Source organism: Ictidomys tridecemlineatus, chromosome 6 (assembly GCF_052094955.1).
Source record: "Ictidomys tridecemlineatus isolate mIctTri1 chromosome 6, mIctTri1.hap1, whole genome shotgun sequence".
In the NCBI taxonomy this organism is placed as follows: domain Eukaryota; kingdom Metazoa; phylum Chordata; class Mammalia; order Rodentia; family Sciuridae; genus Ictidomys; species Ictidomys tridecemlineatus.
The window spans coordinates 80,174,087-80,190,956 of NC_135482.1; the positions used below are offsets into that span (position 1 = coordinate 80,174,087).

The window sequence follows — 16,870 nt, forward strand, 5'->3', positions numbered from 1 at the left end:
TTTAAGAGAAGGTACTTACAGATCAGAGAAAATTACTTCGTATTTGTACTAAGCTGTGGGTAGTAGCTTTATAAAATGAAAAGAAAAATACAGGTTTTATACAACAAAGTACAAGCTGTCAGAAAGAAAGTCTATCAAAGCTGCCTTTGGGACAACTTCTATGTCTAATGGTTTGATATTACTTGAACAAAGAACAAAAGCAATTGTTCTCTTTTTTGAGTTAGTATGTTATTTATATGTATATTAGCTCCATTTTAAACTCTCTTAAATAATGCTAATTAAGATAGACTATCCAGTCACATTTTTCATAGCATTACAAGTGAAATTGTAAAATCCATTTTCATTTTACCATGGACAGAGATAGACTATTTCTTACAATATTAAACTTGACGTTTTATAGTCTAACCTCTGCCATTTAGTTCTTAATCTGAACCCATCGATTCAGAATTTTTAGTCCAATATAATTTATTATAACCTGTTTTGTATCTAGGGCAAACATGTACATTTACTCATCAATCAAAAATGAATTTTGGCTTCTTTTTTTATTATTATGTATCCCAACTATTAGAAGACTGTTAAGAGAAAGAGAAAGGATTCTCAAGATAGATGAGATTCCTGCCTGTCTTCTAAGGCCTGCCACCAATCAGGAAGAACATGAATGTATCATGACAATAAAAGGAAAAAGTTGGCAGATATGTGCATAAAGTTGTATAAAATATGATTTATATAAAGTAACATTACATATGTAGCAATCTAAATTATGAAAATATTAAAGTAACTTCATTCTGGAGTTCTAATCAGACTTCTTATTCTGGTTTTAGAATAAGAAGTATGATTAGAGATGCAAAAATTGAAGGCATCTGAGATGGCAGTAGTGGTTAAGCAAGGGGACAGGAGGAAGTGCAATGTGTATTCCAATTGCAAAGTATGACTTTAGAATAAGAAAATAACTCTTAAAAAGGAGGCAAGGAATCTCAACTAGAGGAATAGATGGAAACAGATTGTACAAGCTTCAATGTCTAAATAGGTAGGGTTCATAGGGAATGAAGATTTCTGACCAAGGGAAAGAGAACAATCAGAAGAGGCTGAGAATGGGGAAGGGGAAAAATCCTTTTGGATTTTGTTCAATCGTCCAGGCCAGGGCTAAAGAAGAGCTAAGCCAGGGGCAATTCTAGTGGTTCTCACATTGTTGTGGGAATCAGAACTAGAGGTCTCCAACTTTCACCCCACTGTGATTCTGTAGATCCGGAGGGGCTTACTCATTGGTTATTTGTGGAAAACACTAATATAATAAGCACCGTAAGTCAGGGGACGGTTTTGATTCTCTCTCTGCCACTTACTAACAGTGATTTTAGGCAAATGACTTAGTCTTTGTCAGGTGCTGCTTCTTGTCTGTGAAATGGGAACAATATCACTGATAGGACTTATTTAAAAAGGGAAGGCAGAACGTGGCACATTTTACAAATGGGTCAATGAGGCTGGAATGGAAGTGAGGAAATAGGGGAAGAACATTTCAGCTTTTTCTCCTACACATTCACCATGTTCTTTCTTATATACGTGTGTACAGGACTTTCTGCTGTACAAGTTCTTTAGATCCAGAGATTTTAGTCATCAATATGTGCTTCAGGTAGCATAACTGAGTGAATATGTTCTGTCAGATCCCATCTCTTGCTGACTTTGTGTTTATCATTGATTTTGGATCACGCGCTTGAACTCTCAGAGGGCAGGACAGTAGATTTACTTTATATCTCTAGTTGCTGGTAAACGCTCAGTGACCAATCAATTTTGCTTAACTGATTGACTAAATGAATAAATGGATGTATAAATGGATGTTTGGAGTTTGAAGACCACACCAGAAATGGATTGTTGCTCAGCCAGTTCTTTTGCCTCTAACAACTTGGTTTCCAGCAACTCAAATAAACTGAATGCAAGAAGCTCTATCTGTCCCTGAGGTACCGGTTCTTGGGATGCTCATGTCTGAGAGGTTGTGTGAACTAAGTGACGTGGTACATATCTCTGTGAAATCATGTCAATAAGTTTAGCATTTGAAGTTCAAATTTGGCACCATTCACATTGATTCTTAATGAGATGGTACTTCATGTTATATTTTTTTTTTCCTGTTTACCAAGGAACTTTAAAATATCATTTAATGTGTTCATTAGCACTATCCAGAATTCAGCATTTTGGGCAGAGAAACTGACCAAAATAGTCATTCTTGACTATCATTATAAGTTTCACAATTTGATTATTTTTAACTTAATCAGAAATTAGGCACACTAGAGAAAAAAGAACATGCAGAAATAGCCAAATGACATGGCAGATAACAGCCAAGGTATACCTATTATCTTTATAAGAGCTAATAGGTATACCTTGGCTGTTATCTGTTATCTGTTAGTTGGGAAATATATTCCTTCATTCACTGAACTGCTGATTAAGTGTGTACTGTATTGTAGGCATTATGCTAGATGCTGGGGCCACAGTGGAGAATGAGACACCCATGTGCTCATGATAAGGCATTTTGTCCCTCATCTTATCAATTCTTATTATCAAGCTTTTCAAAACTACTTATGACTTTAAGCTTGTTGATATCTCTCTAAAACATGCTTAACTCAAGATAGCTTTAGAGAATTTTTAATAGACCTGGAAGTTTTCTGGGCTTAATTCCTAGAAGCGAAACTGAGGAAATGGGTCATTTAAGATTCTCTTAAGGAATTCAGAAGCATTTGGCCTACAACTGATAGACCATTTTGACTTGGCCTAATTCTTCAGAAAACGGCCAAGTTATACAAACCTAATCTGAGTTTCTTTACATCTTCCTTTTCTGTTCCAAACTCTGTCACAGACATCAAGAAAAGTACACCAGAGAGTAGTGGGTTTAAACACTTGCAGAGTCTGTATTTCTCCTTATTAAGCACTTACTGCATGATTACACTGTGAATGCTTTCCATGAATGCAGTGACAAAACTGAATATCCAAGCAACGCAAAAGAATAACAATAAAAATAATATAGTAGAACTTTGACCCACACCTGCAGCAACCTGCCCAGGAAACCAACCCTTTATTTACAATAAACAACCCAGGAAGCCAACCTGCCATAAGTCAGATTTGTAGGAAGCCAGATTGCTATCTCTAGTGGCAATATAGGAAGATAAGCAATAATTTCTTTAATGGTGACTCTAAATAGTTTTAGGAGTTAATTATTGACAGCTTTCTTAATTTTTGCCCCTACTTCCAACTTAGCACCAACAGAAAACCAACAATGCACCCCCTAAGGAATCACAGAGGCTTCCCTGATTCTGGTTTGTCTGCTTACAGCTTCCCCAGCCAGCAGCCTCCAATCAGGACACTCTGTAGGCTTCCTTACTGTCATTGCAAACCACTTTGTCACCTGAGATTTTTCTTTTTTCTTTTGTCTAGCATAAAAGAGTAGAATTTGTTCAAGTGAGAGAAAAGAAGTAGAGCTCTTGCCCAGTGAGAGGCTACCTGTTAGCAAGTTGCTACTTTCATATACTAGTCTAGGGCCTTATATAGCTACTGAGTAAGGGCATGGATCAATATCTATGGTAATCAGGAATTGGAAAAATACCAATTGAAGCTAACCAGGTATTAAAAAAAATTACCAATTCTATTGGCCAATATCTATGATCACCAGGTATTGGAAAAGTGCCATGGCTACTGGTTTGGCTCATGACCTTCTGATTGGTTGTGCCTTTTTAGCCTGGAAGTTGGTAGTCTTCACTCAGGTCCAATCTGCTTCTCTTTTCCCACAGCTCTGGGACAAAGGAAAGGAATTTGCTGGAATGTTTGGAATGCTTCTCCAGTTTAATCTCATGGAGTGGCCTTCACATTTAGTCTTTATGGGGCCTGTTGCCCTAAGTGCCTTCATTTTTTTAACATCTATCCTATTTTTTTAAATATATATATATATATCTGAAGAAATAACCCTGACTACCCTTAGGGAAAGGAGCAACAGCCACTCTGGCTATTTCAAGATGGAAAGGGGCATTGGAAGGGGAACAGCAGTCAGGGTCCCCCTACTGAGGCTTATCAAGGGCCTCTGGTATATGGGGATTTTATTTTGGTTTCCATTTGTAGTGTGAGCATCTCATATCTCAGGGGAGTGCAGAGGTCCATGATACAGCGGGGACTGGACAAGGTGTTCACAGGACAGGTATCATGGCTTCTGAATGATCCCAGATGAGCCCTGGAAAAATGAAACTGGATTTCCAGTGTTGCAACAGACTGCTGCCAGTGACTTTTTTTCCAGGTCCTTGTGTCACAAGTTTGAAGAACAAAATCCATGGAAAATAAAAAGTGAGCATAAGAGAGTATGATTTTTTCAAGTGAGAAGAAAAGAAGCAGAGCTCCAACTGGGTGAGAGGGAACCTGATAGCAACTGATAGCAGTTGCCTGCCCTGGTCTGCCCCCTGATTCCTCTGCTTAAACACAAGAGATGGTGGCTGACTTCCTTGCTATAAAAATTCAGAACCAAGAGTCCTTCCTTTTTTCATTTGGTTGGTTTTTGTAAATTTCCCCAATTTATAAAGGAATTTATAAAAATCAACTTTTTAAAGGGACCACATAGGAGGCAGAGTAAGGGTTTGGATCTGATTTCCAAACTCCAGAGTTATCCCATTACCCAGTGCCCAAAGATAGAAGAGAGACTTTTCCTTGCTGTCCTCTGCTAAACCTAAGGTGTAATTTTCAGGACTTTCCTCCTTCCTTAAAAGCAAGTGGCTCCAACTATAATGATATTAGTCTACAGACCTGCAGACAAATTCAATTCAGATGCACTATTAAGAGTTTAGGGTGATAATGGCAACTCTAATTCTGTACTTCTTTACTACAAATTAAATGTATGAAGAGGTCTGGAGTCCAGTAAATCTTGAAACTCGGCTTGCTTGTGAGGAAATACTTCTCTAATTTCCCAATCTTCCCATTCTTATCTAACTTCTCTGCTGCATCTCAATGTCATGGCTCTCTAGGTAACTTTAAAGCATTTAAACATGACAAGTTAGAAGGAGGATGTATGATTTTAGCATATGCATATTTACTGATTTAGAGAACTGGACAAAGTCCCTTGTATATTGAGTTGATCAAAGAAAATAAAATTTCAAAAGAGAGCTTTTTGTTTTTCATCAGTTCCCCGACCCATTTTTTATCATTTTGGGTGATGCAACTCTGTATGGAGTGAAAGTGCCAAAGGAAAGGCTCAAACTCAACTTTCCTCTGATTCCTCAAAAATCCTGAAGTTTTGTAAACAAGCGTCTGTGAATCTTCTGTATAAGAGGAAATGTTGTTTATTGAAGGGGATGTATGCAAACATCCAGAGGTGAGGTCTGGGTTTAGCATTCAGACTGGGCACTCCAGAGACCACGCTGCCCCCCAATTTGCCACCTCCAGCTGTCAGAGAATACATTCATTGCAGTGACTTCTCTTGTAGAGGCCACAGAGAGGAAAGGGGTATTTTCTCACAGCTCTGCTGCACACCGCAGGGTGCTGGTTACACCCATCAGCAATTCCCTCAGCAATGTGTCACTCCCTCCAGCAGCTGAGGCAGTTCCTCAGGAATGAAAGGCTGGAAAACCAGCAGGCCACACAAGTCCTGCTGCTGGAATGTGCAACAGGAAGAAGGAGCTGCTGGCTTTAAAGATGCTTGCCTCCCTTTCCCCTTTTTAATTTCAAATGTTGACACAAGAAAGGAAAGATTTTACATTTCATACATAAAAAAAAAAATAACAAGTAGCTTAGACTACCACATCAAAGGAAACATTGTCAGGTTCCAATAGTCTCCAAGAAAACACCCAGTTTGTGAAAATAGAGAAAAGAAGAAACTGAACTGGAAAGCAAGAGGAAGGAGGAGAGCAAACTAAAAAGAAAGAGAGACATTTCCGGTTGTATACACAAAAACAAAAACTTTGATTTACAAAACATCCAGGTAAAATAAATCTATTATTTACAAAATTTCCTCCTTCATTCTCTTGAGAAAACCTTCTAGTTTCTGTCACATATAAAGTAAAAAGTCACATACAAAATTTCCTCCTTCATTCTCTTGAGAAAATCTTCTAGTTTCTGTCACATATAAAGTAAAAAGTCACATTTTGGTGCTGCAGGTGTAGCTCAGTAGTATAGTACTTGCCTAGCATGTGTGAGGCTTGTTCAATTCCTAGCACCATAAAATAAATAAACAAATAAATACATTAATTAAATAGAATATTTAATATTCTGTAATATTAGATGAAGAAAAAAGAGAATTAGAGACGTACATACATATGCACTTTACACATGTATACATACACATACATTCAAAAATACCTGTTATATATGTACCCACACATACTATTTAAATAGCATCTACATAAATTAACATTTCTTTGTTAAAAGTTCACAGGAGCATTATAACAACTAGACTTTAAATATACAGTGAAATTTCTAGTGCTTTAAAAGAAATGTACATGGTTGTCCATGATTAATGATGTAGTTCAGTTACCCTTTTCAGTGATGTCATCTCTGGATATAATTAATAAATACTGTGTCTATGTTCTGTGAGGAGCAAGAGAGCCTGAGGATGAGGGTGGATGACATCTCTGAGAGACTAAGAATGCTGATGAAAAAATGTGGGCTGTGGATGAAGAGGCAGAACGATGAGGTCAAATTTTTAACTAAACAAAAAAATCCCATTCTGTGTTGTAGATTCTTTGTTACCCTGCACCAGAAAGATCTGCTGTGCATTCATGTTAGTGGTACTCTTGGGAAATGGAGTAGTATTCATCACTGGAAGCAGAAAGGAAAGAGAAATTGTGTCAAGGGTGAGCACATCAGCAGGGAAAGAAGAATCCTGAGGAATTCAGAAAGAGAGTGAGGCTAGACACCTTCCAGGGATCCTTGGAAATGTGGTTATAAATTAATGGATTGGGCCAGAGCTATGCTATGCGCACATCAACAATAAGGTCATGTTAACCAGATACCTGGTATAAAAATATCTGAAATTATGCTTTGTTTATGCAGTGGTAAAAGTGAACCTCATGCAGTATACTGTTGGAAGCTGGAGTCAGGGAGATGTGAACAATTTGTCTTTTGTATAGAGGAAGAGTGATTTTGGAATCTCTTGAAATGATGGCAGAGGTGGAATTGGGGCAATGGGGCAGAGGATAGTGTCACAAACACAAGACACAAGTAATACTGAAGACAACAACTAATGCCAAGGGAAAACAATACATAAATTATGTTTCCATTTGAAAACAACAATATAAAACTATTTGCATGTTTCAGAGCAATAATAAATGAAATATTCAAAATATAACAGTAAAATCATCCCATGTCATTAACAAATAAGTCAAAGGGGATGTGTGATAGTCATCTTTTTAGGAGAATTCTTAAAACCTGAGTTCACAAGTATAAAGAATTCACCAATTTTTTTAAATTATAAGCATATGCCATTGAAGTGTAATGCTTCTTCTGGCTTTTCACAATTGAAGAGTTATGATAGCTTTGTTATGATGACTTTGGTGGGCATTTGTTTTGGAGCTTCTCAGACTCTCTTCCTCCCTCTACTAGTTTTCACCTCCATTTTGGGCAGCACTTCTCTTGCTTTTTGGAGCTCTCTATGAAGATACTTTACACTTGGTGAAGGGATAGGATATTCAATTTTGATAAAGGTGCACAACAATACATATGGAGTTGATTCATCTAGCTGTAGCATGTTAGCAAGGTAACCTTGTCAATTAATGCTTGTCTTCTTGGTAGAAAAAGTAAGGCTTTGATAGCTCTTAGGACTTGGAAAAGCATTTAAATGTTCATTCTGAGACTGGTCCTTCAGCCATTTCTTTGACTCTATGGCTACCCACTTTACTTGCAAGAAATTTCCTATTCATCTAGGTAGGCAGAGTTTTGAGATGACTCCCAATGCCCCAAGCCCTGTATAATCCCCTCTTCTTAAGAATAGACAGGGCCTGCAAGTTGGGAATCAATACAATATGGAGATTATGATGATATTTCTATGATTATTATCTCGTTTGACAAAGGTGAGAGAATTTTACAGATATTATTAAGGTCCTTTATCAACTGACTTTATCTGTTTGGAAAGGGGGACCTGATCTTATAAGTTGATCCCTTTAAAAAAAAGTGAATTTAAAACGTTTCCTGAAGAAAAAGAGTTTTCTTTGAAAAAGTAAAGTTCCATGCCTTCTAACACATGGAGTCTGTGAGATAACAAATCACCTGATGTTTTAAGCTAAAAAACTGTGGTTTATTTATTCTATACCAATTGAAAACTAGTAAAGTTGTCGTTGGTTTCTTTGGCTTTCAAAGAACTCTGATAAAATGCTGGGTCTTTTAAAAAAATTGTGTGCTAAAATCTGTGAATCCTATTTTAATCAATAAGCAGTTATATTTCTTTGGAATTAAATGTCACAAAATATGATGGTTTCTATTTACCTAAAGTTTAGCATGAGTGAAATGGCCCTCCCTTGCTGTGATCAGCTAAACTAGCTATTCTTGCCTATTTTTGTCCCTGATCTTGTGCCCTTAAAAATTACTGAATACGCCAAAGAGGTTTTATGTGGTTATATCCACTGATATTTAGTATATTAGAAAACAAAACTAAAACATTTAAAAATTTCATTTGTCATTTAAAACCTACTAAATGTTAAAAGAAATAACATATTTTTTAAAAAGTGCATATTTTTCCAAACTAAAAAATACATATTTTTAGAAGAATTGGCACTGTTTTACATATTTTCAAATATCTTGCATGTCTGCTTTAGAGAAAACAAATAGATTTTCATATCTGTTTCTGTATACAATCTGTCTCTCTATAATATTTTGGCTGAACATATAAGGAAAACCTGGCCTCCCATAGAGATTTAATTGGGAAAAGGGAGGAAATATTTAAAACCTTTTTAGATAATTGTGGATGTTTCCTTTTGATATTCTTTCCCAAAATTAGTAAATTGTAGTTTCTTGAAGTTTAGTCTAATGTTCAATCTAAACTAATGAACTTTTCATTGTTTGCTACACTAAAATCTACTGGTCTGTATGCTGTTTATATGGTCTTTTATTCATCCATAATTTTATACCATGCATTGGTAAATTGGAAAATAATGGCTCCCTGAGTTATGCCAATCTTCCAACTGTTGACACATTTCATTATATAATATCATAAAAATCACATTTGGGAAGATCACCACGCATCTCACCAGAAGTCTTAAAATGATAGGATGCTGTCAAGCTCAATGGTGCCTGATACAAGTCTTCCAAAACTCTGATTTCCATTCAATAACTCAGTTTATCATTGACAAAATGCTTTCAGTTATTTTCCTTGGTGACAGATTCACCTAGTTTATTTTCAGAAAACATCTGCCAAATACCCAAGTCTGAATAATCACCGTTTGTCTGTCAGTCATTCTTTCAGGTAAACATGCTTTCTGTGCAAACCATCAGCTTGGTTCAGTTCCCCGCAGGGTCACACAACGTTTTTCTTCCACACCAACATCCTACTGTTGTGTGCAGCAGGAGTGATTCCTGTGTACTTTGCATTTCATCACACAAGATACTAAATATGCGTGCAAAAGTTAAAATATGCTATTGCTGATATTATTTCATTGAAAAGAGTGTGCATTCCTTTGATTTGTATCTCTGCACCTTCATCTATCCCAATAAATTTTAAATTTATTTATTTTTCTTCTTGTTATCCCATAATTCTTGAAAGTTCTGTTCATGATTTCTTAACATTTTTTCTCTGTGGTCAACTCTGTTTTCAAGATCATATATTTTGTCTTCATTGCCTGATGTTCTGTCTTCCAAGTGGTCTAGTCCGTTGGTGTTGCTTTCTATTGAATTTTTAATTTGGTTTATTGTTTCCTTCATTTCAAGGATTTCTAGTTTTTGTTTTTGTTGTTGTTATTGTTATTTGTCTCTCCCTAAACAGTGAGGTACTGGAAACCTTCAGGGACACTATAAGTCCACACGGGTAGAAACTCTACTGCCTCCGATGCATACTGTTAGATGGGTAGACACACAAAGAACACGAAAAAGCAAGGGAACAAATCACCCCAAGCAAACCAAGATAGAATCCATCAACACCACAATAACAGAATCCATCAACATGGAAGAAATGTCAGAGGAGGAGTTTAGAATGTACATGGTTAAACTGATCTGTGATGATATAAGGGAACAAATACTGATAGCAAAAAATCACTTTAATAAAGAGACAGCTTCTGAAATAGGCTGTTTCTAACAACTTCTTAAAGGACATCCTTAACAAAACTGGCATTTTATTTCTTTTTCTTTCTTTCTTACTTTTTTTTTTTTTTTTTTTTTTTTTTTTAGAAAAACCCAGCATTTGACAAGGAATACAATGGCATTTTGGAGCCTCTGTGTCAATTCACATTTTGCCCCTCTGCCCTATTGTTTTTCATCATTAGTGCAAATATCAACCTAGTAAAAAAGGCAAATAACATATTAGCATTTTTATGAAAGTAGTTTTTGTCCAATTGGCTCCTCAAAGGTCTGGAGACCTCCAGAGGTCCACAGAACAGCACTTGGGAACTGCTGATCCAAGCTGTTTATATAGAGGGTCGATTCTAGCATTTAGCTCAAGATAGGTTTAATAGTGTTTTTAATTTAATAGTGCTTTTCAGCTTGGGCTTAGAACTCTTTAGGTATTTCCAAGACAAAAGGCACTGACAGTAGTGTTCAAGAGCATGGGAATCCTTGTCTCTAACTTATTATAAAAATATGCTAAAATAAGACAGGAAAGTTTTCTTCACATTTGATATGGGAATCATGATCAGCAAGGATAAGAAATCTATCCTATCATGACAGATCTAACTAGTTTTAACTAAAGATGACAATATATCTTCAGTTTAATGTGGCTGGTGTTGCTCTGATTTTCCTGTTTCAAAAGTTTTGGGGGCCTTTTTAGTTTGTTGTCCCCAACCCAGAAACTAAGGCCCAAAGTTATAAAAAGGAACCAGCATCCCTCCTTTTCTTAGCTATGTCCTAGTTCTTCTTTGGTTCAGGTTATACTTTGGTGCTTCAAGAGGTTAATAGCAATTCTTTCTGAAGGTTAAAGTTTTTGTTATAAAAGCATATCTGGGGCTGGGGTTGTGGCTCAGTGGTAGAGTGCTTGCCTAGAATGTGTTAGGCATTGGGTTCAATTCTTAGCACCACATACAAATAAACAAAATAAATGGCCATCAACAACTAAAAAATATTTAAAAAAAGAAAAGAATATCTGTTCTACTAGCCATGTCTTTCAACTGGCAGATTGATTCCATAAAAGTTTTCCTGTTTTTTAACTCAACCTAGAATTTAGTGAAATTATTTGAAGAGCAACATGGTATTGACTAGCAGTATTTTATTTCCTGACCAAAAAAAAAAAAAAAAACCAAAAAACCCATGACCTTTATCTCATTTGCTGCCATCTCTGGCTACAGTTTTTCCCCAGAGCTGGGCCCAGTCCCTAATACAACACAATGCTTTGTGCACTGTAGATGTCCATTATTGCCGGTGGAACTGACTGGGATGTGTGCCAGTGAAAAAATGATAACATGTAGTGAAAAGTTCAGGCATGGGTTACAAGTTTATTGCAAAAGAAAATAATCCAACCATTGGTCAATGTGCCTTTGCTATAGGTTTCTTTTCTTGCCATAGCTTGAACTCCTCAGTGTATCTCTTTATTGACCACATGCTTCAGGATTCATTAGAGGAAATGGCTGAGTAATAGCCAATTTTCAAATGAAGGGAATGTGGAAAAACACCAAGAGGTATGTAAAGGTACATTTCCACAACACAAAGAGCTGCTAAATGGCATTCCCAGCATGTACTACAATGAAATATGACGGGATTTTCTAATTGGCACTCAAAAAATGCCAACCATTGTTTGAAATGTCACTCTGATTTGAATCTTTGCTTTCATTCTGGCCTGTTAATATTATCTAGTTTCTTTATGAATATCTTTCCTATTTCCTAAATATAATACCACTCATTCATTCAGGCATTCATTCAAGAAGTATTTATGGAGTGTCCATTATGTCGCAAGCACAGGGTAATAGCAGCAAAGAAGAAAAGTTGATTTCTGCCCTGCGGAAACAATGGTTACCGCAAGGGCTAAATGAATCAATGACTGCAAAAAAATTTAGAACAATCCTTGGCACCTAGTGAACACATGTACAGGTTATTATTATTATTCAGTTCACATTCTGAGGGAGAAACATAAACTCAACAAGTTATTTTAATAAAATGTGAAAAGTGAATGAATAACTGAAGTGAATGAATAACTGAAGCACAGAAGATGAGTAATTTAAACAAGTGACAAATAATTGAAATACCTAGTAAGAGTTACAAAGACACCTTAGATGGAGGCTTAACAGATATTGAGGGTGGTGTCAGGGAATAGTCCCCTGAGAAAAGAATATCTGAACTGCATCTGAAAGGATGAGGAGGCTTTGGGAAAAGAAGGGTGAGGTTATTCATACCTGGCTCCCGCACCCGCTACCGGAGACTGCATTTGTTTCCTCTGAGGGATAAGTGTACAACCTGAACTCTGTCCTTGACACTCTCCCAACCCCCTGGAGAGGTGTCTTTATTTTCTATTCATTATCACAGACCATTCTGTCATACCCATATTGCCTCTGAACTTTTGAAAATCTACATTCCAAAAGTCTCCATGTACGCATCTAGCCAGGCCCAGTGTTCCCATAGTTCTCATAAACTCTTTTCTATTGCTGCACTTGTAGAATGTGTCATATTTGTGAGCTTCTTGATGGTGAGGATTATTTTTTTACATTTCCATAAGCCCAGCATTTGAAGATGCATGCAGTACATGGTAGTTGTTGAATGAATGAATGGATAAATACAGGTAAGTCTCCTTGTACATGCATCAACCTTTTGAATAGAGGAAAAAACTGTCCCTCTTTGTATCTGAGGCTTACATCCACATTTACATTTGAATTTCATTCTACCCAGGCTTCTCAGAGAGGCTATAGGATTGACCAACCATTTCATCACTTGCTTATAAATCTGCCCCTTTGAAAAGTCTATTTCCTTTCAGTTTTGGATTATCTCTCACAAGTTAATCCCTGCTGCTCAGAACTCACCCTTGAGTTTTGGACCACAGTAGCTACACAACCACTTCCTTGATATTTCCCCTGGGATCTCACAAAGGCACTTTAACCTTATAATTGATTTCCCTCAAGTCCTATTCTAGATTTTTCTGCCAAATGTGGATTAAATCAGTGGATTAAATCACTGTCCATCCTGTTGTACAAACCAGAAAGTCAACAATTGCCTTTGACACATCCTTCTTTTTCACTTCCATATCTACCCATTGTTGACTCTTGACATTCACCTCCTAAATATCTCCTTACTCCCTGATATTCATCTTAGCCTTTGTTTTTCTTCACAATGCTTAAAGCCAGCTGACTTGCCTGGTAATCTTAGCATAGAGACACCTGTAATCCCAGTGGCTAGAGAGGCTAAGGCAGGAGGATCTTAAGTTCAAAGCCAGCCTCAGGAATTTAGCAAGGCCCTAAATAACTTAGTGAGACCCTCTCTCAAAGTAAAAAATAAATCACCCATAGAGCTAGTTTAAAAATCAGATTTTCCAACCCTTACAATTCAGTTTTTCATATGGATCTATTAATAAATACCATATATGTTTCAGGAAACTGATACCTTAATTTATTTTGTTTCTCCCTCATTAGAATAATTAAAAGCAGATTATAACTCCAAAGTATCCCAATTACCCTACAACAGGTCAACTGTAAATTGGAGATAAGATTACTATAATCAGTGGGGAATATGGGCTTCAAAATACATTATTTAATGGGGAAAAATACTTTTAAAAGCAGCCATTGTTAACCTGCCTACAAAGAGTATCACAACTGTACAATTACAGAAAGAATATCATTGAGTTTCTGCACACCAAGGAAAAGAAATCTTTAATAGTCTTTGTATTTTCCTTCTGCCTGAGACATTCTCTTGATGATTTTCATCTGAATATGCAGAATACCAATCAGAGATGTTCACACTGGAAATTAATATTTACCTGAATCTGAGAAAAAAATTTGAATATATCATAAAACAATCAATTATATAACAACTTTTTAAAGAAAATGTTCTTAGATACTTCAGTATTAAAAATTACAGCTTGTTTAATATGTAATATTTTAAAGCAAATCTAGTTCTAAGAGATGAAGTTACATTTTCTAGAACCGAAAATAAAGGCAAAGACAGCATCTAATACTTTAAAACAAACAGTCCTATTTTTTCTTTTATTTGGAAACAAACAATCAAACAAACAATATCAAAGCATGATGTAGGAGTATTAGAGTATTTTTCTGGGCAAAACCATAATAAATATAATGAATTTTGAAAAAAGCTACTTTTTAAAATGAAAAAATGGATTTTTTTTAGTTCAGTGAGGTATACTAATGAAATGTATGCAAATTTTGGCTATTATTCTATTCTAATAGAACAGAATAGATTTTAATTTTCCTGTGAAACTACATGGTACATAAAAATTCTTAGGAAAAGAAAATTTTCCTGAAGTTAAGAGAATGCTGCTTTTTTAGATTTTTTCCATGACTGATACTAAAATCTCTAATTTATTGTGATTTTGAAAAATCAAAGATTAATAAGGAAATCTGCCTGCCTAAAACTGCCTGGAGACAATCAGTTGTAATATCCTTGCATAAAAGATAAAATGAAAAAAAAAATGGGTGGCAGAAACTTTGGAGCAATTGATGTAAAAACATGCAGAATGTGGTCAACAGAAAAGCAAATCATGAATGAGAAGGGACCTGCTTCTTTCTCATAAATTAAAAGTATCATTCCTTGCTTACTAATCCTAAGAAAGGTGAAAGAGAATGCATATTACAGAGAAAATAAGGACCCATCAGATCAAGAATAGTGAATGGACCACTAGACATTCACATGGACAAGGTCTTATTTCTTATTTAATATAATGTTTCTATTTCCTTTCATTTAAATCCCTTCTCAGAACTAATACCTTCTCTTAAACTTATCAATATAAATGTCTTCTAGTTCCATCCAACAAAGGAGACAAACTGTTGACAAATGCCAGAATTGAGAAATAGAATAATGATGGGCCATAAGGTACCCTGCAGAGATCTGAGTACCAACCCACTCTAAGAAGTCTCTCATTTATCTAAAAGATAGAAAAAAGGGCCTCCTTATACAAGCAGAAAGTAACATTTTCTTTGAATTTTGTTTTGAAAGATATTAGTACAATAAGTTTTCAAAATGCATTGAGTATATCCTGTGTTCCCTGAAAGATACCATCTCATAGTATTTTGATAGACATGATAGATCCTCCAGCTGGATATCTCCACCATCTTCCCAAATGGCACCATTTTTCTCTAGAAGAATTCAGTAGTGTTCTATACCATTATACAAAATTCCTAGTAAGAGGAATTTAGAGACTCCATACACATGCTACAAGCCAGGGTGGGACAGGGACTAAGGTTATTTCAAAGCAGAATAGAAAAAGCATGAAAAGTAGATACATATCCAAACTCTCTGATAGGAGAGACAGAGGGTTATAAAAATATCTGTCCATTCCATAATATGAAATCAGAATTATTTGGGTTGGATTAGATTTTCATTTTGAAAGTAATTCACCATCATAAATAGGTTTACTATTCCAAAGTAATTTGGAATTGACTCCTGCCGCTTAAAACTTTTTGTTCCCCAGAGTATAAATATGCATATGAAGTTTTTTCTAATTAACTCCCTAGAGGTACTTTAGTAATAAAGATCTTGCCCCAGGACTTTGTGAATCTTCACTGTTAGAAATGAAAAATACAACAGTTTAAATTCAAAGATAATTCAAGTACAGAGGTCTTAAATATGGGTTTGGGAACAAGACTTCTAATTCCCCTTTCTCCTGATTCCTTTACTGTAAGCCAAATAACTCAGGGAGGAAACTGTATAATGAAACCACAGCAAATCTTCACCAAAAAGAATAATGAGAATCCCTAGCATTTACTGACACTTACTACAATGGCCCGTGTACTATACAATTATTTTTTCATATAATCTTTACAATAGCTCTTTGAGGTAACAAATGAAAATGTTCAGCTCAGAGAGTTGAATTTGTGAAGTCCCAAGTTTTTAATTCTGCAAACATAATTACTTCAAAATTACCATAGTAGCATATTTGTTGCTTAATTTTTTTTAATAGGTGTTCCATATCTAGGATGATGGGACAAATGGGTTAAGTGCCTTGTGTAAGTAGGAGAAAGTATAGAAAGTTCAACTCAGGAACTCAATCTCTGGATCCATAAGGTTTCCTTTTATATGAAGCTACTGAGATGATCCTGGCTAAGCATTTCCTAGGGTGAACAGCCTGCACTTTCACCTCCACACATTATTACTCAGTTTGGAAATAAGAGAAGCTGCAATCATTTTTGGAAATGAAACAACGTGAGGATTTGAGGTGACTGAAGGTGTACTAATTAGACTACTATTGAGCAAATCTGTGATCGCCACAGTCAAAGGCGAGTACAATTGCCACCATTAACCTTTGCTGCTTGTTTGTCTTGGAATATCTACACCAGTATTTGTCCTGTCTTATTGGGTAGTCAGAAAGGCCAGGGATCTATGAGTCTTGATCTTTCCTTGAGATATATTCCTATAAGATATAGCATTATAGAAAATTCCAGAGTCCTTTTAGCCAAGTTTCCCACTGGAAAAACGAGCATTATGTAAAAGTGCACTCCTGTGACTATCAAGTTTGATCGACAATCAAATAAACTGTAGCAACAGTAACAATAGCTTGCACATTTGTGCCAAGTCTTCTGCTGAGAACTTCACATGTTTTATCCCATTTGATCTTTTTTTAATA

The 16,870-nt window shown here is 35.9% G+C and overlaps 1 protein-coding gene across 5 annotated transcripts in view; it reads right to left on the reverse strand.

The window, feature by feature from the left end:
• Far2 (fatty acyl-CoA reductase 2) overlaps positions 1–16,870 on the reverse strand; it is a 133,227-nt gene that overhangs the window by 55,857 nt on the left and 60,500 nt on the right. The window lies entirely within an intron of this gene.